The sequence below is a fragment of the Sander lucioperca genome, chromosome 4 (assembly GCF_008315115.2).
Source record: "Sander lucioperca isolate FBNREF2018 chromosome 4, SLUC_FBN_1.2, whole genome shotgun sequence".
NCBI lineage: Eukaryota > Metazoa > Chordata > Actinopteri > Perciformes > Percidae > Sander > Sander lucioperca.
In genome coordinates this window covers 33302614-33325435 of record NC_050176.1, presented here as the reverse complement: position 1 = coordinate 33325435, position 22822 = coordinate 33302614, and the positions used below count along the sequence as shown (strand labels likewise).

General features: G+C 39.9%; 1 protein-coding gene across 11 annotated transcripts in view; it reads left to right on the top strand.

Moving 5' to 3' along the window:
* The window catches only part of gab1 (GRB2-associated binding protein 1), a 56226-nt gene that overhangs the window by 8509 nt on the left and 24895 nt on the right, over nucleotides 1-22822 (top strand). The window contains exon 1 of one of the 11 annotated variants that reach the window (XM_031276857.2): nucleotides 5470-5715. The exons of 9 other annotated variants lie outside the window; for them this stretch is intronic. The gene's annotated coding sequence lies outside the window, so the exon portion shown is untranslated. Of the gene's footprint in view, nucleotides 1-5469; nucleotides 5716-17915; nucleotides 18100-22822 lie in introns of those variants that run through there. One more of the 11 variants, XM_031276855.2, reaches the window with a different exon arrangement.

Genomic DNA, 22822 nt, shown 5'->3' with positions numbered 1-22822 from the left:
GAGTGATCTGTCTTTTCAACTACATAGTCTTTGTATGACGGACCTGCCTTCCCATTGGTTGAAAGACGTCAACACAATCTCGCAAAGCATCATGGGAGAATTATGCTAGACTGTAGCACGGAGCTAGCGGCAGTAATGACCGAAAACGTGATAAATTATGGACATCAAGTGGATAAATCTAGGATGTAAGAGTTTGGATTATTGCTCAACAACTCCGAAAAAAGGCACAACTTCCAGGCTGGATAGAAAAACTCCTCTGAAGGCTAAAAAGACACCAAAGACACCCCCGTGATGGCTAACTCCTTAGCTTTTAGCAGGAAAAATCGGTAAGAAGCTACGTTTTATAACAGTTGTGTAACTGCTATAAATCATCTTATGCTTTGTATGTGGGCTTAATTGAATCATAAGCTTTCAATTGTTGTGTCGCATGGCTGTATATTTTGAAGATTTATTGCTTTATAAAAACGTTCGTGAATGGAGGTTACAGCGACACCACAGCCACACAGTGTGCCGTCCACGGTACAGTGATCCTTGAGAGGTTAAGGCAAAATCATTTTTTTATCCGATTACTCGATTAATCGATGAAATAATCGCTAGAATATTCGATTACAAAAATAATCGTTAGCTGCAGCCCTACTGTATACTTTATACTTAACAGTATTTATTTTTCATATTTCTTACTGTCCTTTCTGTTTTTATTCTTTATATGTTGATTCTGATTGTGATTCTGATCTGGTTGTCTGCATCAGAACAATACAGATAGTTTGGTAGGCACAACAATTATATCAAACTAATCAGCTTTTGTCACGTATACTGTTCCTTTCACATTAGATCATCTCTTGTTCATCATGTAAACTAGATACGCACTTTCCATGCAGATTCTTGAGCAATGGCTCTGCTTTTCAAACAGCAGTAAACCATTGTTTATACCAGCAGACACCCATTTACAGTTTCAAAATGAAGTTAAAGATGATTGTTTAGCTGCCATCTTGTAAGCTTCTCTATCAACAGCTTTGTTAGAGAGTTTGCTGTTTGTGAATTTACTTTCAGCTGAAAGTTAATGATGCAGCAAATAAGGGAGGAGGGGGGGGGGGGTGTGGCAATGAGAAATTAGCCACGGGGTATAAATGTTCAACAAGCTGATTATGCCATTGTTGAAATATATTTGCATGCATACTGCTAGTACATCATAATAAAGTCACTCAAATTTTCAGGAAGAAGAAAAATGTTTCAGTACACACCGTTTGCTTCGTGAGTGGCGCTATGTGCAGATTATGCACACTTCCCTCACACATGTTTGAATTACATTTTTGTATTCTTCCTTTAACTGTGTTTGTTGCCTTAGTGGAGCACTGAGATTGTTGGATTGAATTGGTAGGTCAAGGCTGACATGGAGCATTTTGTAAACAGATGTGTCTTTTTTTCGCCTGGTGCAGCTGTTTACTGTCCTGTGTGCCAAGTCCACCAGCAGCTTGTGGTGCGACTAGAACTGGTTCTCATACAGACTTTCCTGTTTGAAACTTGGGAACAGATTCTGAATTGTGTTTTCTTTTGGAATATGATTCTGCTGAGTTGTAAAATGATCCTTTTGTGCGGTTTGTCACTGTGCCAAGTCGAACAGTTTCAAGTGCAGCTATTATTAAATGCAGATGACAGATACCTCTGAACTATTTGGCAAGGCTAATTGTACACATCATGTGTTTTTTCCCTTTGTGACTGATCAGGACGATTGTGATATACATTGATGTGACATATTATAACATACTATATACTATATATACAGTGTATGTATACATTTTATTTTTTTAAATCAAAAGTTTCACATACTTGCTTTACATTGTTTCTCATGTTTCAACTGTTGAGCTAATGACACTAGACAGTGAAAATAGAATGTGTCATAAGGCTGCTTTCTATTTCCAGAGTAGATTTGTAGTCTGTTCTGAACATAAAACAGGCTAGAACACAGATGGCCAAAGATGGTCTACACTAACCAGACAAAAAGGCTGTAGGGATCTCTGTTCCTGTGTCGTTTTGAGGAAAAAAAAAAGACAAAACAAAAGTTGGGCCTAATTTATGATAATGTGCATTCCCTGAATTCTTGCAAAGCAGGGGAGATTTCTTCAAGACTAATGTTGGAGGACTATAGATATGTATGCAGTGACATGCAGGCCGGGCTATAGCACAATGAAAATTGATAACTTTGTCATCATTGTTGAGGAGAGTGAAGAGAAAGCAAACGGGATGAGAAAGACTGTGTGTCTTTAAGCAACACCATTAGGCAGCCTCCAGTGAGAGCAGCTCTCTGTTCTCTTCCCTCTTTCTTTCCGTTCCCAGTGCTTCTTGGCAGGCACAGACAGCAGGAATGTGAGGTTGCTCTGTGCTCCTCTTTGCTAGTCTTGCTGGGGTGTGAGCGCCTGGTCCTGAGCTGCTGCTGGTCGTTTAGCTTAGGCTAGGATGGGCTGGACTGCACTGCACTACACTGTAATGCAATGCACTGGCCGATTGTTGTTTCTGCAGCAACGGGAGGGAAGAGGAGCCGCTCCCTGGCGCCCCAGCAAGGCATGGCCGCCCCTTCCTGTGTGAGGCGCTGATGGCTACCAGATGGCGGGTGAAGGGAGAGGAGGAGGGGTCCTACAATCTCCCCTCTTTTTGTTCTATTTTATTTATCCTTTCTGCCTTCATATTGTTTTTTTTGCTTGTATCCTTCACTTTTCTCTTGCAAAATCTTTATTTCTTCTTTACCTCATCTTTATCTTTCTCTGTCCTTTTTGCGTCAACAGCTATTTGTTCTCTTAAAAAAGGAGGATGAAAAGGAGAGTGATGGTGAACCTGATGTTGCTGGCATCACGGCTATGTACCATGATGTGTTTCTCTAGGTGTTAACATACCCTGAGACACAAAAGATGACTCACTTGTGATCACGACTCACTGAAGAATTAAAGTATACTTTAAAAAGCCTATTCGTGACGCCTACTCTCTTTAAAAGTAACATTTTAACATTAGGCTTTATTGTCACTATAGAGGTCTGCACACACCTGTTAAGCAGGAGCTGAGTGGATGTGTGGTGCTTGATGGGCTTCAGCAAGAACTCATGAGAACTGAGCTGGGTGACCAGTTGGCTCACTCTGAAAGCCTGCTCCTCACCAACAGGAGGCCCTCTAAACTCACTGCAAAAGGAGACCACTGTCACCTCTTTAGCAGAGTCTCCAGGGATACGTACATGGTCACAAATGATTTAACACACCTTGCTTGATGGAATTAGCTCTAATTGTCTCTCCCTCAACTAGTTTTAAAGAGACATCAGATACATTGCATGCTAATGTTAAATTGCAACTTTTTGCCTATAAGAGGACTCGTAGAAGAAGTTGTTGTTTTTTTTTTAGAGATTATTTTTTGGGGGCTTTTCCCTTTATTTGAAAGTGGATAGACATGAAAGGGGGAGAGAGACGGGGGATGACACGCAGCAAAGGGCAGCAGGTCGGATTTGAACTCTGCGCCGCTGCAGGACTCAGCCAACATGGGGGCGAACGCTCTTACTGGGTGAGCTAGAGGCCGCCCCAGAAGAAGTTTGACTTAGAGATGAAAAATAAGCAATTACTGTTAATGTAGTTTGTCTCATGAAGCAGAGTTAAGATAAGATCCACCTTTATTAAACCCTGGTGGGGATATTCAGTTGTTGCAGCAGTACAACAGAAACAACAGGAATAAATACAGATAAGTGTAGAAAGTAACAGAAATAAATAAATAGAGGTTACTATTACTAAGTAAGCTGGATATGGGAGTATAACATAGGAGACCTAGGATGCAACTAATTATTATTTTCACTGATCTGATAATTTTATTCTCTATTAATTGTTTGATCTATGTTAGAAAATAGTAAGAAAATTGTCAATCACAGTTTCCCAGAGTTGACATCTTCAACTGTCTCGTGTGTAAGAACACTAGAATATATTTATATCTGGAATCGAAACAGAAGCTTCCAGATGCCTTGTGACCTAGGTCTTTAAAAAAAAACTTCCTCTTTGTGGGGTAGTCTTAGCCTGACAAGCCAGACCCACATCAAGATGTTGGGTCTGGGAACTCACCATTGACAGGGCTCAATCCGAGGGGCGGGATAAACGGTTGTCTTTCAAATTCCCTCTGCAAGCAATAGGATAGCGCTACAACCAGCAACGAAGAAGGTAGTGAAGCTAGTTGATAGATTAAACTTTTTCCGTATCCGGTCGGCAAAACTCCGAACACATCTTCCTTTTTTAAGAATGACTTCAGTGCTGTTCTTTGTTCTTTTCTCAAAGAAAAGCTTAACTCCAAGTACTACTTCCAGAAGACCGCTGTTCTCAGCAGCAGCAGCCATAAGCCCGCCCACCGACTCTATACACGATGTGATTGGCTTGACTAGAGTTTGGTTTTTCCAGCTCGCAAGCCAACGGAGAGTTGCTAGACTGACCCTGGCTGCAAATTAAATTTGCTGCCGCTAGGGTGCGTCTAGATTTCTAGGCTAGGGTAGTCTACTTTTTAGATGGGAATTTATTTATTTATTTTTTACAAATGTGAGATGTCAACAACAAAAACTTCAACTGTGTCAAAACTACTAGTTGTGCGCCCAAGAATGATATAGCAGATGCAAGATGCAGACACCAAATTATTCCCATAAAGGTTGTACAGATAATTTAAAAGCGACTTTCCCAGGGAACTGTTGTTGGATTCCCCTTGTATTCCTTAGAGAAGTTTAGTGCTTCAAAATGTTGGATGATTCGCGTGATAAGGTTTGAGGGAAGCTTTTGAAGGTAGAAATATGTGCGACTGTATCTGTTCACATTTAACTCCAAAGGTTCACCTGTCATTTCCCACAAGCACACATGCAGCTGGCACTCTAGTTATGTGGTGCTGTGTGATCTGACCCCAGCCGCTGTGTCTGCAGCCCCTTAATATAGCCCACTGCTGTCATGGTAGTTTTTGCCCCTCTTCCCTTGCTCTGTGCTGCGTGCGCACCAATATGTGTGCACGTTTGTCCCGGCCTGAGCACAGGCTTAGTTAGAAAGGGGGGCAGGTGTTGGGGTGTCAGCCTGGAGACCAGATGCGAAATATTGCTACTGGCTTGTGTAATTTCCCAAGTTACTGTGACTCAGACAGGCCCTCAATAAAATATATGCTGTCTGTAACTAATTGCCTTTAATTTCTTTTTGTTTGTGAAACATCTAATTTCGTTTTTTTAAAAAACAGTTTCTTTGTGTGCTTTAGAGTAGGAATCCTCAGTAGAAACCAAAATGGACAGATGAAGATGGATTGCTTTTTGCTATTTACTACCGGTCCTGTTGTGGCCACCGTCCCTGATTGCATTAGGGTTACTATGGTGCTGCCCGATATCTTTGGCCTGGCCTTAAGCCAGAGGACGTGGTTAAACTTGCACACATGTACACACAAACACACACACACATGCAATGAGCGAGACAGAGATGCAGCAGACCCCTGCTCTCAGAGAGTGTTCGTATCCAGCCTGATTGGAAGCTAAGAATGTGGAGGACCTCCTCCCCATGTCCACCTACTTTCTTGGCATTTGTCTGAACTTTCCCTGGCACTCTGCTCTTCTTTTTATGCTTATTGCTGGTGTGTCTTAGAAACCTCTGGAATACTTTGACCATTTTTGTCTCAGCTCATGCCCAAGTCATTTGGATAACCAACTACTAACTGTTTGAAATCCAAGCAGAGTTCAAGGTTGGTAATTTGTATTATTAAACTTACAATTAAATATTGTTAAATATAATTAATATTATAATATACCAAATTCACTTGTTTTTTTGCTTAGGTCATATTGGTAAATACAAGCGAAAATATAAATGACAAAATTCATAATTGTAGAAAATTGCGGTCTGTAAATAATATTTTTTTTCTGTGGTGTAGGCCGTTCTGCCCAAGATTGTGTGCCTTTTGTGATCAGCAGGTTTAGTTACAGGTGTTCATTGAAACAGACACATTTGTAATTTTGCTGAGATTTAAGGGACAATTGTGCTTCATGAATTATAGCATCCTCAACATCTGTGTTACATTTGATGATAACTTCCTAAATAGTACAGATTGCACTAGCTGCTCAGTAGTGGCACTGTAATTAGAAAAGTCTGCTTTTGTATTGAATATTTCAAGTCTCAGAGACATCCCAAACCAGACCTTGTGTTTCTTGGCTAGTTCTTATTTTTTGCATGTGATTTGGTGTATATATATGCCACAGTCTCTGTTTTGCTGGGATAGTTTTTTTTCTGACCTGTACTCCTTGGCTGGACTGCAGTGTTTGACTGTGTACAGGCCAAGAGTGGCTGAAAGGAGAATTGTTTAAGCCCCTCTCGTCAGTGGTCAAGGAACAGCGTGATCATGTGAACCAAGTCTGCCATGCCAAAAGAATGTGTTGAATTCTAACGATGCTGCTTTGACATGTGCATGTGATTCAAGAGCAAGAGCTTTAGATTGGGGAGAGCAGAAGAAGCAGAGAGAGAGAGAGAGAGAGAGAGAGAGAGAGAGAGAGAGAGAGAGAGAGAGAGAGAGAGAGAGAGAATGCAATGGATAAATGTGTTGAGGTTGTGGAGGAGCAAAGCACGCAACATTTTGACCTCCTGCTTATCTGGAAAAAGCAGTATTAAAACTGAAAGACCAAGACGACAGGGAGATACTGTGGGAATGTGATAAACTTGTTTTTTGGGGAGTAACATATCCTGCAGTCAGATGAGCTAGTCTTTATCTCTAGTACAGCTTTGGTTCTCATGGCTGAGAGTGGGCTGCCATCTGCACTCACAAACTGTCCGCAGAGTATGCAGATTGAATAGGGCACTGTATGAACAAGGGTAATTAAGACACACATTTGAGTCTGGGAATCATCATCAGCAAAGATTCCCATTAGTTATATAAAGGAGCCACAGTAATAAGTAACACTGAGTTTCTGTCAGTACGTTTCTTTATTAGAGCAGCAGTTAAACATGAAGACAGTCAGATAATTGTATCTTTATGAGCAGCTGATGTCATTTGACCAGGAAATCATTAAGATTAGTTATTTTGTCATTTCCATGCATCAATGTGACAGGGATATCCTTTTATCTTTCTTTGAAGTGAGCAAGAAAAAGTTTTTAAAAAGCTGAAGAAATTTTTTTTATGTACATTTATTGACAGGTTTACAAAATTAACAAAGACTGGACCTGATGGTTTAAGCACAATGCACATAATGGATGCACAACCTCCATTTCTCCATGTGCTAAGCTTAATGTTGTTTCCTAGTCTGTAGGGTAACAGATATTGATTGGTGACCTGGATTACCCATGCCACCACAAACCAATGTAAGTGCATTTTCACCACACTGGAGGAGCAATAACTATGAATTACAAGAAAGCGAGAAAGACACTTAAGTAATAGAGCAAATGTTGCCCGATGATAATTTGTGCTTTGGTGATCTTTCGTGCGCGCTGCCTACATTTTTATTCCTGTCATGAAGACGCCGTATTTGATTCTGATTTGTATTGTATTGCTGTATATATTTGCACTTCTTATCATTAGCAGGGTTTATACAGAGTCTTTTCTTCCCATAATAATCAGATTTAAAGGTCAGTCGGAATTAGAATACCTCATGTACAGAACTGGAATATTTTGGGAGCAAAACCAAACCATTTCTGTCAAGGAGGTGTAATAAACTACTCTGTTCAGTAGATCACATTTTATCAGGTAACTGCTTACTCTGATTAATCCTTTTTTTAAGATTATGTAGTCTTTCTTTACATCATTGAACCCTTAAGTTGAATATTGAAGCTTTAGGTTCACATAGCTCTCTGTCTACTGTAGTTCGTGCATTTCAACACCATTGGGTGTTTTCTTAGTGGTGTGTCTTTTTCATGGGAACCAGCTTTGTTTGAGTGATGTGTACAAATTTTAAAAACTTTTTAGTTTTGTGTAATGGTGGGTTGCTCATTTGCTACCATTTCTGCAGATAGACTAATGTGATTAAAGTGGTGCTTCAGCAGAATACACAGTGATGACGATACCAAGCACTCACAGCATGTTTACCTTTTTCAGCTTTTTCAGTTTGGCAGATTCAGTATATTATATATGTCAGAAGCATTCATCTTGCTGTGGATGGAGCAATGTACTGTAATTAGGGCTGAACGATTAATTGCATTTTTGATAATATCGTGATATGTTAAGACGCGATTTCCTAACCGCAAAGGCTGCGATTTGGTCACGTGACTCGCAAGAGCAAATCAGTCTCCACACGCAGAGAAAGCATCAACTTAGCACGCTAACGCTACGCCGTACCTTAAGCAGATTTCTGTCATTCGAACAACTCTGAGTTGTAGTTTAAAACTTGTACAGCCATTTTAATAATAATAATACATGCAGTTAATGGATACAGGCACGCAGAACTGAAGGCTCAGTTAGCAACGATTAGCTCTGATTAGCGGTTAGCTCCAGTTAGCTAGCTCCGTTATAAAGATATGGAGTGGAGGAGACTGCCACGGGGAGGGGTAACAACTAGACTCTGATAAATGACGTTCTGGGAGCTTTCACAGCAGTGTGGCTGCGTTGTTTCAACAGTTTTATTAGTACAGTTAATCCCACGGCAACACCAGCAGCAGCATGCTACTACTAACGTAACGATAGCCTCTCTGAGAAAGTGCAACGTTGTGACGCTGTCATGCACGCGGCACGCAAATTCATGAGGGGAGGGAGGGGCTGGAGGCAGCTCCTTTGTGTGCGCTGTAAAAAAAATACACCGTTGTATATACTGTATATACTATATTTTTACTTATTTAACTGTCTAGTAAAGTTCAAAGACACTGTTTAAAAAGTGCAATCTGCATGTTTACATATGTTTATTACAGTAAATGATAATTAAATGTAAATACTACTAAGTGTGGTAAAGCCAACTTTGTTTTTATATTTCTACAATCTGCACTTTAGTTTGTGATTTGTTTCTGACTTTCATATGAATGTTTACACCAGGCTTGGTCAGTGCTCAATATACTACTGTGACTGAAGTAGTTAAATAAAAGATGTCATTCATATAAATTCATGCATCACCTAATTTCATCATCACATACAGGCCTGGCCTCCAGGAAAGAACAGTTTGTTTAATCTATCTAATCTTGTGTTGTTCATACTATACAATGATTTATTGCTTGTCTTTGTTGAATAATACAGAAGACAAAGAGCTTAAAAAATAATCGTGTATTGAATCGCAATCGCAATATTTTTGAAATAAATCGCAATTAGATTATTTTCAAAAATCGTTCAGCCCTAACTGTAATTCACATTAGAGTGGCTCAAAGAGGAAACTGCTGCTGTGACACTGCGGTCTGTTACTTTGTCTTACTATTAGCTGAGAAAATATTAGGGAAATGGCTCAAAACATACAATTAAAGTGCCTGAGTATTAATTATTTTTTTTCTTTTAGCAATGTCCTCACCAAAAAAAAAATCAAGTTTGTTTGTGAACATTATGATGGAAGGCTGCATTTTTGTGTGGTTTTGAGTTTTCTGATATAAAAACAGAGGGATGCCGTGGTGAAGACTTTTTGGATTGGGAATTGTGGTTGGTCAAAGAGCTCATTTAATTTTTTAAGTAGATAGATCCTTAAAAGCAGTGAATGCCTTATGGATATGGGGTTAACAGTGCATTCAAAACCTGCCTTTTGGCCTCTCAGTAGGCAACAGTACATGCATTAGATGGCCGTAAAACTTATAATGCATGTATAAATGTGTTCATTGGGCATTACAGAATTGGTTGAATAACATAATGGTTCAGACCCTGAAAAGATTAGAAAATTAACCCTTTTGAGAGAAGCTGTGTGTGCAATAAATGGTACGTGCAGGTGACTTAAGTGCAAATGAGTGCAAGCTGTTAGAAAAAAATCTCCAGGCATGCAAGCACACACCCACAGAAGCCAACCCACAGCTGAAGAGACGGGAACATGTTTAAAAATGCTGACATTGTTTTTAGGGCTGTTTGCGTAATAGCTGAGTTGGAAAAATATTTTGCATTGTTACCTTTGCTGCCTGTATTGTAGGCTTAAAATGAATGTGTATGAGGGATTTCACACATTCTTCACTAAATGTGAATCACTGTGCGGGAATCGCATGAACACACATGCAGCAGCACACAATCGCTGAGGTATGTGTTCACACCACGCACATTCCCTTTCAACTGAAAGTGAAGCAGTATCATCTGAATGGGACAACAGAGAGTGGAGGTGTGTACCAGTTTCAAGGGACTGGCTGAAAACGGAGGTGTGTTTGGTGTGAACTTAACATGCCTAGGCATGCTCAAAAGCTCAGCTCGTAGAACAGGACACCAAACATGGTTAATGCAAGTACTAAGAATAAGCATGTTGTTGCAGCAGTACCTGAATTCATGACAGCATTCACTAATTTCAATTCAATTTGTCTTTCCTATTAATTAGATGATTTCAAATAGTTATTGACTTAGAAACAAAGGTGAAATCCAGTACTCTGCTCCTGCTATAGCATCACCTTTTATTTAGAAAAACTGGACCTTCATCAAGAGTATCCTTGATGTATACTTAATATACTCTTGATGAATGTCCTGAGGGACCGAAATGTTAGTTTTTCTAAATAAAAGGGGATGCTATAGCAAGAGCAGAGTGCGGGATTTTTCCTTTGTTTCTAAGTTGATGTTATCGTCCAACGCACCTGCACAGAAGAAATTTTTGGATGTGCGAGTCTGAGTTTTTTCTTCAAAAAATAGTTATTGACTGAAATAACTGGGAACCTAAATTGTACTTGAATCTTGTTTAATCCATATGTTTGCTAAGTAACCAGGTGTCATTGTTTTGAATGCAACACCACTGGCAACACAGAAGTGCATATCAGAGTCCATTTCCTTATCTCTGTGTATGGCATCTCAATCCATTTCCTAGTGGATGGACTCCAGCAAGAGAGGAGCTAATCAGATAATGTCTAAGGCAACCTCTCACTGGCCACTAAATTTGATTTGGAATAATTTTCATTGGACTGATTGAATTAGACTGCTGCTGCTCACTGCATGGATAAGGATTGGGTTAGACACACACAGAGTAGACTTACACAGTATTAACAAGGTACCTACTACCCATCTTTTTTAATCTTATTGAATTGTAATCAATCAAAAAGCCTTAAAATATATAAACTACACTTTCTGTTGCATCATTGGTGTACAATGCTTATGTAGAAAAATACATTTGAACATGGCCTAATTTAACAAATAATCCACACACTCACACATAAACACATATTACGCCCACACACTCACCCACCACAGATGCTTTTCAGAACTGACTACGGAGAAGTCATCCATCTCACCATGCAATGGTGCCCCTACAGGAAGCAGTAGAACCGTCATGAGTGTGCCGCTCAACCCACAGCCTGCTGTAGTGTGAAACCCTCTGCTTCACTGAGAGCTGCAAGTCTGAACCACTGCAGGTTCTTATTAAAACATTAAATATGAAAAATATCTCAGAAGGTCCATATTCATAACAATATAGATGGACCTGACTTGTGCATGTGCAGGAGTGAATCAGAAGCCACAATGGCAATTCAAAGTGTGATGGTACACTTTTTAGTAAGTGGGCACAGCTTGTTGAATAGTGGCTGATATTTTGGGTTCTACCCACCTATCTTGGGCCGGCGTATTGTAGGTGTACTGTAGTGTAGAAGCGGTGTGTAATGGGGGTTGGGGTGGGCAGTTGTTGCCAGGGGAGGTGGTGTGTTATTTTCAGTCCATTGTGTCTACTTCCTGCGGGTCAGGGGTTATTGGAGCAGGGTGTTGCAGACTTTACGGAGTAAAGAGGAGGGGAGGGAAGTCAGCAGGGTAGGCAAGAAAGTGGCCAGACTCAGTCGACAACAGTGGCTGGTCAGCAGCTTGCTTACCTTGCTTCTCCCGCAATGTTTCTCATTTTTATCCGTGCAAAGCTTGGACTCTTCAGAACCAGGTAAAGAGCCACGAATTGCATTTCAATAACTGGTGAGCTTGTCATTAATTATTTGTTTTTTCTTGTGATCATTTGAATGTTGTTGTCAGCATTTCACAAATATTGTTAGCTTGTTTCTCTCAGCAGAAGGTTGGAGACAGACTCAACTATCAAACAATTATTCTTCAACATTAGTATGGACATTTGTTTTGATTTGATTTTGTTTGCGGCGATTGATAGCACACCAAAAAAATGGAAGACAGGAAGTGGGTGGAAATTTGATGACTCTTGCATAACATGAACGCCATAATGGTGGTTGGTGTCTGGGGCATAGTGTGGTCAAGAGCATCGATAGCTGCACTTTGATTTAGTTTTACTGTGCGATTAATCCGTTAATCATAGAAAAATGCAATCATAAAATAACAGCCTTAAACCAAATGGTTACAACGCAGTGTATGGATGGCCCTACGTGTCAAAATATGATGGTATTTCTCTATTAAATCCTATAAAGATAAGTGCGAGCCTTGCCTATGCAATGAAATGAGGACCATGAGTGCGGCAGTGACAGCTCTTACGTGAGGAGAACTTTGACTTTGTTTGCAATATTGCATTTGAATAAGAGATCTTGAGGCCACAGCAACCCAAGAGAGCGAGCAAAGTTCATTCTCTAAGCATAACTACTTCGTCTTCTCTCCCAGCCTTTGTTCTGCAATCAGGTCATTTTTATGTTTAGCGACAGGCTCAGTGCTGTGTTGTGGTTGTGCCCATGTATTTTATTGCTTATTGTTATGCTCCTGCACCTGACAGTGTGTTGATATTTATTATTTCATGTAAAGACATCCAAAGCCCTTTACCAGCGTGTCTACGGCTCTTATACAGCAATTTGAGTGCTACATAATTAGCTTCACTCTGTTGTATTTATTATCATTAAAACAAGTATTAATATTACAAAAGAAGACATTCATTCCTACAGTTTTGTTTTACCCAAATGCTTGCTGTTTTCCTACAAATTATTATGACAAACGGGTAGCACACAGGATACAGTGTCTTTCAAATTTGGCCTGGACTATATATCAACATAGCTGCAAACAAGGACATGTTTGATTGTTGTTTTAGTGGAGGTAGAGTGATGCTGCTATATGCAGTAGGTCGCTTAGTATCATTTCAGACCAAAGAGGATCAGTCCCTCACTCACAAATTCACATCAGATAGGGATTCCTAACCATTTCCTTAAACACAGGTCAAACACGTGAACACAAAAAAACGTGCTATATAATGTGAGCAAATCATCAACTTTGGTTATTGAGTTTTAAGAGTGCAGATGTGATTCCTACTCTGCTTTGTTCACTCGAAGCATAGATGGTAACAGTATTTCAGCTCAACATGTGTAGGATTCCCTTTAGAGAGTTCTGAGTGTCCAAAAGGAAAGACAGACTATCATGTTACCTCGTTTTGGGGTCTGAATCCCATCCCCGTTTTCTTGACTTGACTTATGAGACATAGCTGTTGCAGCATTAGGTAAATGTTAATTTAGAAGAGGTTCTAAAGTTAGCTCCCGACTGACCCCCAAACACAACCACAGTGACAAAAGGAGGCAAAACAGGAAATCTTTTTGCCCACAGTGTGTGTTGGGAACAGATGACCAGGAAGATAAAAAGCGCTAACAAAGTGGAAACTTCCACTAAGGGATGTTATTTTGCCTTGTATGTGTTTTTTCTCTCCTTTTCTGTGCTTCACAAAGCCCCATGTTTCCTGGAAAACACAGTAACATGTAGTTGGTTTAGTTTTGATGAAAAGGCTAATACTGTGAGTGCTGAACAGTTTCCTACATTATACGTAACTACTGACGCTTCTGCGCACCCTCAGTCATACATGATGTGAGGTTGTGTTAATGTTTAAACCTTCTCCCTGTAAGTTAATGCTTTACCTTGTGAGCACGGTTTCAGTCTGAACCCAACCTGTCTGAGAGCTGTGTAGTGAGGCCAGGGGGTAGCTGTTTTTTTTTTGTTTGTTTTTTTCAGGGGGCTTATTGCTATTGGAGGTGGAAAATGGTCAAATGTGGTTGGTAGAAAATCCATTGAATTATCTCAGTTTTTTCTAATATGTAATGTAAATAAACAAGACCCACCGCACTCAGCCACGATGCTGAACTACGGATCAGTCCTTCGTGCTCTCATCTGCTACATCTTCCCCACCTTCTCCCTCTCACTCAATCCTCTCTTGGTCTTTCCCTCCCTCTGTCTTGTGGATACTCTAATGAATGATATGGAATGATTACTTGACTGAGTTCCTGTCCCCGCCCTACGAGAGTTAGTAAAGCATCGACAGCAATTACACATTTGCCTGTCCAAGACATTGGAGTAACAGCGGTGCCGTGGTCCTGGGCTGTATGGACCATAGAATTGGTTGATGAAAATACCTCTACAACAAAGCCTCAGAGACTATAATACCTGCTGCTTCGGTTTGATTCGGTAAGCATTTCTATTTAAAAGAATTTTGTGGAAAAAAACCTGAAGTTTGATAACTGTTTAAACCTGGTTAAGTATTCCAGAATGTGCCTCAGTGTAGAAGTTTCTCAGTCAGAATATTTAGTTTTTGATGTTAAATAGTTTGAAAAATCCTGACATTGTCTTGTTATTAGGCCATCTGTGAAAGCCCATAAATTAAAAACACCTGTTTGCCTTTCAGACAGTCTTTCATGAGAATGTTGGTCTTTGTGTGCGCTGTTTGCAAAGATAGCAGTATGACTACCAAGGTCTGTGTTCTTTGGACAGTTACCGTAGATTGTTAGGGCTGGGGTCAGATGGCGCCTGGCTGGGTGAGAATTTCACAGCTGCACATGAAAGAGGAGCGACTGTGGGATAGCAAATTGAGGGTGAGAGCGAGGGATTGTGTATGGATGATGAAGGGAGAGAACTGGCTTGTTTTGATCATAGGTGCTCCTTATGGATCAATACACTGTTGATTAGCATGCATATAGGATACAAGCACGCTAATGTATCTACCACTCTCAGGAGGGGCTATTTATGTAGAGACAGCTGCTTAAAGTTGGATGTTTAGAAAGGTTGCTTTCGCTTTCTGACTTTGAAGCATTTGGTAATATCGGAAAGTGTTAACAGAACTGGGAATAAATTGGGCTATTTTTATCGCACACACACAAAATAAGGCGCACATGTACACTGTCTTTACATTACACAGCATATGTCAGTTCGCCAGTGTATTTCTAGGAAAGTAGGAATGCACAAGTGTTACCTCCATAGTATATGCCCAGCTGCATAAAACAACTGCTCTGTTTTTAATTATGAGGCTAACTTGTAGCCTGTACAGAGGCTGATGCTGACTCACATTGCTGAATTTGTGTCTGTAAGGGACCCCGTTTACTTCCTATCTGGTTGTAGAATAATACAATATTATAATATTTATGATTGTTTCATATAATCGTATCTTGAGGAAAATCTCACGTTGTTCACAACTGCCGTGTCTAAACGAATGATAAGTTGAATATTTCCACAATCTGTTGCAGCATAAGATTTTAATGTGTTTGATTATGATCTTGTAAAACACTACTAAAAAGCCACTTAAACCCATTGATGAACATACTTTAAGTTTCACCTCTTACCATCTGTTATCAGATAATGTTGCGAATGATCACTATATCAATGTTGTTCATGTTGTCACCCCTATTTTACCCTATGATTCAAGTAGATGATCCAAGTAGATAGATTAGAAACTAGTTTAGTTTACATTTTTTAGGACTAAAATGTTCAAGCTGGACACTGGCACAATGTGCAGCCACAGAATGAGGAAGTTAAAATAGTTAGTTACATGTGTGTTGTTGTTACTCCTCATTTAGTCCTCTTGTGATAATTTAGACAAAACATAAAACTAGAACATGGATAAAGAGGCGCACATACAGTGTATAAGGCCTTGGTGTGTTAGTAGGTTAGTAGTTGGTCATTTGCAGTCCATTAAAAATGGATGTCTAGTTTCTTAGGAATTCTGGATTGTGAGCTTTGGTTCTTCTGGAAGAATTGAGACTTTAGATTCTCACTGTTGTGTATCTGACCTGTGTGGGAAGATGGGGCGCTTGCACACAAAGCAAGGATGTGATGTTTCAGTTTAACAAAGATTTGTTATTGTTTTCTGTTGGAGAGGAGAGAAATGAAGAGGGCTGACTCTCACATGGGAGCAGTGCTATGAGGTGGACACGGTTCATAATTGATACGTACAGAACCAGTAGGGAGTTTACAATTTGGGCTGTGGGTGTTTGTCAGATGGACATGTAAGGGTTCAATAGGACACACACAGTCACACCTTAGCTAGTTGCTGTTACTTCAATCTGTTTGCCTGGGTAGTCCTATCTTTAGCTTGTTCTCACTCTGTCTTTGTGTATTTCCTCTCCGGTCTCCGGCCTCAATCCTATTATGGGTGCAAGGAAGAGAAAAAATGGTTTATTTGGACAATCAATTTTTGTCAGTTGTTCTCCTGGATACATTATAACCGTACAGGACAGTATACTTTTACAGTAGTTTGCTGTTGCCCCAGGTGTGCTAAAGCATTATCGGTAAATTAAATGTAAATTAGAGTCAAAATTTGGTGGACACATTAATCAAATTATGGCTGATTTGCTTAATTGATTTTTACAAAATAATTGCCCATCCACACCTCTGTTGTTGAGAGTTTAAGACTGCTGTGGTCAGGGTTAAAAAGTAGTTAAAAGTACTTCTGTTTTTGCAGAAAGGTGGAGTCTGCAAAGCTCTCATGCATGACTTGGGTTCCTTAGGGCTACCTGGCAACGTCACTTGTCTTTGTGCTGAAGAACGTGTACGTTGTTATTACAGAACACCATGACAACATTGTTACTGAAATGTTCAAATAGTTTATGTTAAGATAGAATATAAAGTGCAGAGGACTGGATTGCAAATGAGTGCCTCAATGTTGAATGGAAATCTGGGTTTTAAGCTGTAAGCCCTTCTTATCTCTTGACTTAAAAGACCTCCAGTCACTGACTAGCTATCTTTGCAGCATTAGTAGAAGTGTCAGGGGTCAGTAGGCTGCCAAGGGAGAGCTTTTGTGAAGCAGGCATGTAGAGGAAGCTGTATGCTGTGGCATCTCTGACCTCTTTTATGGAGAGTGCAGATGGGAAACAGAATCATAAAGTCTCTACAGGAAGCAGAGGAAAGCTCAGATCCAGGGAAGAGGATGGAGTCTTCATATGCAACACTAGAAAGAGAAATACAAGGAAATTGTTTTGTATATAATTATGAGCTCCACACCGACCTTTGATTAGCAATTGTAATCTGGAGACAGAGCTGCATTGCTAGAACCATTAGGACATACAACGTGAGTGGTGAGACGAGACGAGTCTTTAAAGCCCCCATGAAACTCTTGTCTTTACTTCCTTAATGTGATGAATGTCCTCTTGAAACAGGATGTCAGTTATGGCATAACACAGGGAAAGATCATTCTAAATTAATGTCATTTAAGGAGAGAAAGGCAGTTGGACAGTCAAGGTAGTCTATTGATGTTTACCTCGCCACAATTATCGTGGGTCTAGGGTGTCATATGCTCTACAGACTTGACTTTCATTTTCACTTCCAAGTGTTTCGTAGTGTGTCATTTGTTTAAACTTGACTTGTTAAAAACCTGTGTGATCTCTCATGTTGCTCCTTGCCCTTCAGTCTAGAAGCTGTGTCAGGCAGGGTCACAGCATTCCTGTGGTTTTACAATTTACTAATAATTTATTGTAATTGTGGCCAAAGTTATAAAGAATAAGAGCTGGATTGTAGCAAAAATGTAATGACTTTATTAGTTAAATAAATTATTCCACTGCTATTTGTTGAAAGGGCACACCCACTTCATTTTTGTTAACTGAATGCACACCCTCCAGGCTGCCCTAGTGCCGCCCCCCTCTGATTTAGCAGTGGCAGTTAAGAGGGTCTGTGACAACCTGATTACATAGAACAGGAAGTCAGAGGAGGGAGAGGTCACAAACTACAGACACTCACACACACTGCAGCACATGATAAAGTCAGAAGGTGCAAAACAACAACAACAACAACAACAACAACACCACGCAGCACTCACTTATTCACTTTCAGTAACATACATTCTACAAGGCACAGAATGAAAACTGCTCCTGTGGATATACAGCTTGCAAGGTAGGATCACTGTTTTTCACTTAAACTCTTCGAAAAAGCAACTGTGGATAATCTGTAAACATTTGGGGAAATAATTGAATAGTCTTTTTTTTATCATGTTGAGCCTCTGGGTGCGCTGTCTCAGTCTTGGTGATGACGGTTAGTGTTTGAGCTAAAAGGTTGGCCATGCAAGATAACTGGAAAACTTTCCCCTGGAAATCGCATGCATGTTTGATTCTCTCTATGCAACATTTTTCTTACATACAGGTAGGAATAATCCCATAGCACCTATGCTGTGAGATCAGAGCAAAGTGGTTATTACTTCACCAAAGCTTGTTTAAAGCCTGAATTATCAATTCCCATTCGATTAAAAAAAAGAAGAAAGTAGAATAGTATAGGTGTTACCAGGATATGAACTGAATTGCAATTTACACTGCTTGGGTTTAGTTAATTTTAATTTTAAATCTGAACTAACAGTATGGCTATTATGCACCAAGAATAAACAGTACAACGTTCTTAATGTCTGAAATGGACTGAAATGAAATAAAGTATAGATATGTCAAAATCTTCAATGTTGTTTATAGCTTGTCTAAGCTGCAACTTTACATTTGTGGACATATTGTAATAATTAAAGGAATACAGATTTTTGGATAGTGTTGTTCTTTCTCTCCAATCAATTTTCATCTCAGCTGCATGCTTGTCTTTATTGGTATATAAATACATAATTATTGATAACACCAAGATATGTTAAAGACATTTTTCCTCCAGTCAAGTATCACTGTGTGTGCCTACTTTAGAGTCCAGTCACAGGTAAACATGAAGTCATCTGGAATTAGTTCTAGGTTTATATGCATATGGATCAGCATGTTTGTTAAGGTGGAGTTACGCCAGATAGTTATTTACTTAATTCATAGTGAATCAAATATTGCACTACCCCAACTGCTTTGGATGATGTCAGGTTGAGCAATGCATTGGGTTTTTCTTAGAATACTCCATCAAGAGTGTTTACTTTGAGGTCAGAGGCTGGTGGTAGAGTTGGCTGACTATTAACCACTCTCCAGGATGCTGGACCTCAGGCATTCACATCTTTCATGGAAGTCCCCTCTCCTTCCAGCAGGTGGAGGGCTGATGACGTCGGCCAAACAGCCTCACTTAGCCAAAGGCCATGCACTCTTACTTGTACGTTAACTGCCCTCTCTGGTGCTCAAGGATGTAAAAATAGCCGGTTAGCAAGAATCCCAGTCATGTCTCGCTAACAAAGACTGATTTATACAAGTTGCGGCACTAAACATAGAGAAGCTTTTGTCCCTTCCCTCCTTCTCCTTCTGCAGACCTCGTCACCAAAGCTGTGAGCGCCAAAACCTCTGACGCTCTTGACACTCCTCTCTTAGAACAGCCTTTGTTCAGCATAGTCCTGCGGTCCTGATAGTGAGGCTTAGGGAAGCACTGCATGCGTATTTGTTTACTGCATTGATGTCCGATTGCAGTGTCATGGAAATATTTTGTGGTTTTGTTTCTTTTCTGCGTCAGCAAATGCAATTATTTAATGTTCAGGTATTTTTCTCATTCCTTGATTTCTGTCTCCCCTGAACCCAAACATGACACATGACTGCCTCCATTTGACAGCACAAAGGGAAAGATGTGGTGAATTTATTTCAAGGCCTCGAATTGCTGTGGAAACGGTTTGTTGCTAAAAAAAAAAGTAAATTCGGTCCGCTAGTCACGGTTCGGGGCATGTATTTATTGTCCAGTTCATTTAGCCTTACAGATTTCAGAAAAAAAGCTTAAAATAAAGTTATTAGGGGGGGGGCTTCGATAATCTGGTGAAATCACAGTTGGCGTGGATGAGGTGCTGAGTGCCTCTGTCAGTCAATCTCCGTCTGCTGTATGGGAGCATTACGGATTTAGTGTTACCCGAAAATGGTGGGAAAAAGTGCTGGATAAAGCGGCGACTGTGTGCAAGCAATGTGCCACACGTGTGGCTTATGGTAGCGGCAATATGTACTACTATATGAGGAGAAAGTCAGATAGGAAAGAGCAACTCATTTTCCCCGCAGTATTTAAAGAGCCTCTTCATGCAGATTCAGACATGGCAATCCAATCCATAACTAAAGTATTGGACGGGTTTATAGCAAAAGATTTGCAGTCTTGGAGGATGCAGGATTTCAGCATATGATATGAAGTAATGTTACCTGAGCCGCGCTATAATAGCCCCTCTTGCTAACATTTCAGCAACACAGTGAATCCCAAAGTGTATTTTTCTTGCAGACGAACATGAAAATAAAATTAACAGAGCAGTGTTGTTTTGAAAGCAGTGTACAGTGCTGTAGTGTAACCTCTTACCGACTCATCCTTAATTATGAAACATTTCCAAGTCCTTAATGCATATTGACTCTTGAAGAATCAATTGTTCATGTACATGACATGTCTAAATAATTACAACTGAAGCCATTTTAACATTGTGGACTTAAGCCACTGCAACCGATCAATTGAGATTACAATGTCCTCTGATATAGCACAAAATAATTCATTTTATGTGTATTTTTTCCTCATAAACATGAAGTGAGATCACAGCACCTGACTTACATTTTTCTCACCTTGCTCTAAGAGTCCTTATTCCATCTAATGAGACTGTCTTGAAAAGTAGTCAGATAAATACTGACACTGGTTACTGTTGTATGTTTAATTTCCTGTGTGAGAGATAGACTGTGACTGTGTGAGCGTAAAGCCATTGCAAGTTTTTTTTAATGTTATATCAACTGACTGTAAAATGTGGTTTGGTTTGGTTGTGGCTATAAAATGTAGCTTTGTTGTGATTTCTGTCAGATTAAACAATACCACATAGTAATTTGTTCCTTTATCACCAAAATCTAGACCTTCTCTCCTTTAGTCTTTACCCTGCGCCTCGTCTCTCCCTCGCTCTATCCCTTGCACTGTTTTTTTTTTTTTCTCGAGGAACAAGCAGAGAAGCTGTCCTAGTCAGGATGAGTCAGTGCAGCTGGGGTGCAGGTCATTTACCCACAGCCCACTTAGACGGGACAGATGGCCCGGCCACTCGCATGCTGCTATGTGCTAACTATGCACCCAGAGTCTGTGAGCTAAGCTCATGCAATCACCTAATGGCTGAACTGGAGAAATATCTGCTAATGCTATCAAAACACTGATCTACTGTATGTAGAGATGAATAATGCACCAGGGCCTCTTTTTGTAATTTTGTTTCAGTGCCTTGTGTTGCAGATTCCACTTGGGAATCAGTGTGGGTTTTTATTGACTTTTTTTGTAATACACATATCCAAGTCTAATATAAATACTGAAAAATAGATTCTGGACTTTTAAATGAAGCAAGGAACCCTAAGTGCCTGTGTATATTTGCTGTGCACAATGCTTATCTGGTTGTCCGAATGCTTTCGAGGACTAAAACTGCATGAGACTCCCAAAATTGTTGATAAGTTGCATTTGATGGATGGAGGGTTCTTCAGTAACCTCTTGTTGCCAAAAAACATCAAAGTAGATTTTAAGTATGCTTGCATGTTGTCTGTGCAGATGCCTTGATTGTGTGCACATGCATACATACACTAGAGAAATGCCAATCTGTGAAGTCATAGGTTACCTAGGGTTTTTTGTAAACTTGCTTATGCAGTAAATTTGAAACTTTAAGTTTACTGTTTGATGAAGATGAAGCGTTAGCAATATATTTAGTCTCCTCTTAGGTGCCCTACAATTGTCTTTGTCAGTTGAAACACAAGTGACACGTTTCACATATTGTGCAGCAGCATTGTCAAAGAAACAGCACACAACTGTCCATGTCCTAAAGAGACAGTCTTGTGTAATGTTCCAACTGCTGCTGCTGCAGAAATATAGTAACCCACAGGCCTGTCTCAGTACCATTAGAGGTATGGAGGGATGAGTTTAAGTATGTAGTTTAACAGCCTGTAATGATGACCTGTAATGATGTACATTCGCATTAGCAATTAGTGCACTTAAAGGCTTTTTAGGCTGCGTTAATCTATCTAAACCATGAAGCACAATTAGCCTTTTAAGCGCAGTAAAACTGGAGTTGGTGGAGCTTGAGTGGTGTTGGCAGGATGGTTCACCAGCAACTAGTTTTACAAAGTTAGACTAATAGATTGGATCAAACTCTTGTAATAGAAAACCAATTTGGCCATGCACTTATTTTTAGCAGCTGCAGGCTAAAACATAGAGCTCATTTCCACTGTCTTTTTGTTCATGTCTTACTGCGTTCAGGAGTCTTTCCATGTCTTTAAGTAACATGCAGTGGTGCCATATTGTCTCATTCATTTCTGTACTTCTCTGGATTTTGGCATGACATGGTGCCAAGTAAGACTTCTAAGTCTAAATGCTATGGCTCATTTTATTCTTTGTAACTGGCAACAGGAAAAATACACTGAAACGTTGCATAAGCAAGAGCTATGGAGCTGTATTCGATGAGATTTTTCTAAGAATAGACAGATGGCTTTGACAATGTCTCTATCGATGCCAGTCAGTGTCTAAAAGGAATAGTTCAACACTTATTATCACTCACATATTCACTACACCGTTTTTTCTTGCTGGATACCACAACACTTGGCACCAAATGGTCGTTTTCCAAGTTCTTACTGTATATGCAGGACTATTTCTTGGCTGGCTGCTGGCTGTAGAGACAGACATTGTCTCTGAGAATTGCGGCCTGTTTCCCAAAATGTCAAACTATTTCTTTCAGAGACATTTGGAAGGTACTCATTTC